Source organism: Dipodomys ordii, unplaced genomic scaffold (genome assembly GCF_000151885.1).
Source record: "Dipodomys ordii isolate 6190 unplaced genomic scaffold, Dord_2.0 Scaffold7, whole genome shotgun sequence".
Taxonomy (NCBI): domain Eukaryota; kingdom Metazoa; phylum Chordata; class Mammalia; order Rodentia; family Heteromyidae; genus Dipodomys; species Dipodomys ordii.
Window position 1 is genome coordinate 4,317,619 of NW_012267223.1, and position 273 is coordinate 4,317,891.

Here is a 273-nt window from a genome sequence, read left to right on the forward strand (position 1 = left end):
TGCTTGCCTAGCATGCATGAAGCCCTGGGTTCAATTCCTCAGTACCACATAAACAGAAAAAGGCTGGAAGTGGTGCTGTGGCTCAAGTGGTAGAGTGCTAGCCTTGAGCAAAAGAAGCTCAGGGACAGTGCCCAGGCCCTGAGTTCAAGCCCCAGGACTGCCCCCCGCAAAAAAAAATGCTTTGGAATTACACAAGTTTCTGGAATTTTTCTAACAAAAAAATAAATCCATGTATTTTCCAAATAAACTTATTTTCTGGCATTTTCATGGTGA